Consider the following 929-nt stretch of genomic DNA (forward strand, 5'->3'; position numbering starts at 1 on the left):
CTCCTTGGTGTACATTCGAGCTTATCTTGTTCTATAAAATTTCTCAGCTCCTTTCATCATGATCTCTACTATAGCTTTTTTCTTTGTATTTCTTTTGGTAATTTATTTTGAAACATGTTACATGCTCAATAGATCTCAATGGGAATCCACACCAAATATTGAAGAATGATTTGTATGTTAGTAAAAAATGGATACCACAACCCATCACAAATATCATGAAACTTTTTTTTAAAGGTTTAATTACTCTGTTGGTCTCTATAGTTTCGCGAAATTTTCAATTAGGTTCCTATACTTTTTTTCCTTTTAATTGAGTCCTTGCACAAATTTTTTTTTAATTGGGTTTCTACACTTTTTTTCCTTTTATTTAGGTTCCTATACCAATTCTTTTTTTTAGTGGGTCCCTATAAAATTAAGCTAATTACTACTAAGAGGGACTTAATTGAAAAAAAAATTAATGCAGGGACTTAATTAAAAAGAAAAAAAGTATAGGGACTTAATTGAAAATTTCACGAAACTATAGAAACCAAAAGAATAATTAAACCTTTTTTAAAATGTGACAAATTGTAGTTGCAATCTTGAGTTTGAATTTAGAGTTGCCATTTCAAAGAAGTATTCTCTATTTGTTTGAAACACTAAATCTAAAACCACTTGGACAAATCTTAGGAGAAGCAAACAAAATGATGATCCAACTTGTTGAATGGTTACCATAAACAATACAAATCAATAATTGTAATTTATTTTGATTACGTAAGTATCAGATTACATTGATGTATTTACTAGTAATAATGTAATATGAATCGATTCATTCTTAATGAAAAACAAAAAATGAAAAAAACATCTTTAAAATGAATAAATATAGACAACTAATCTTTAATTAGTTAATATTAGTCATTTTTTAATTATAAAAACTTTTATTTTTTTGAGAATTT

Source organism: Arachis ipaensis, chromosome B03 (genome assembly GCF_000816755.2).
Source record: "Arachis ipaensis cultivar K30076 chromosome B03, Araip1.1, whole genome shotgun sequence".
Lineage (NCBI taxonomy): Eukaryota > Viridiplantae > Streptophyta > Magnoliopsida > Fabales > Fabaceae > Arachis > Arachis ipaensis.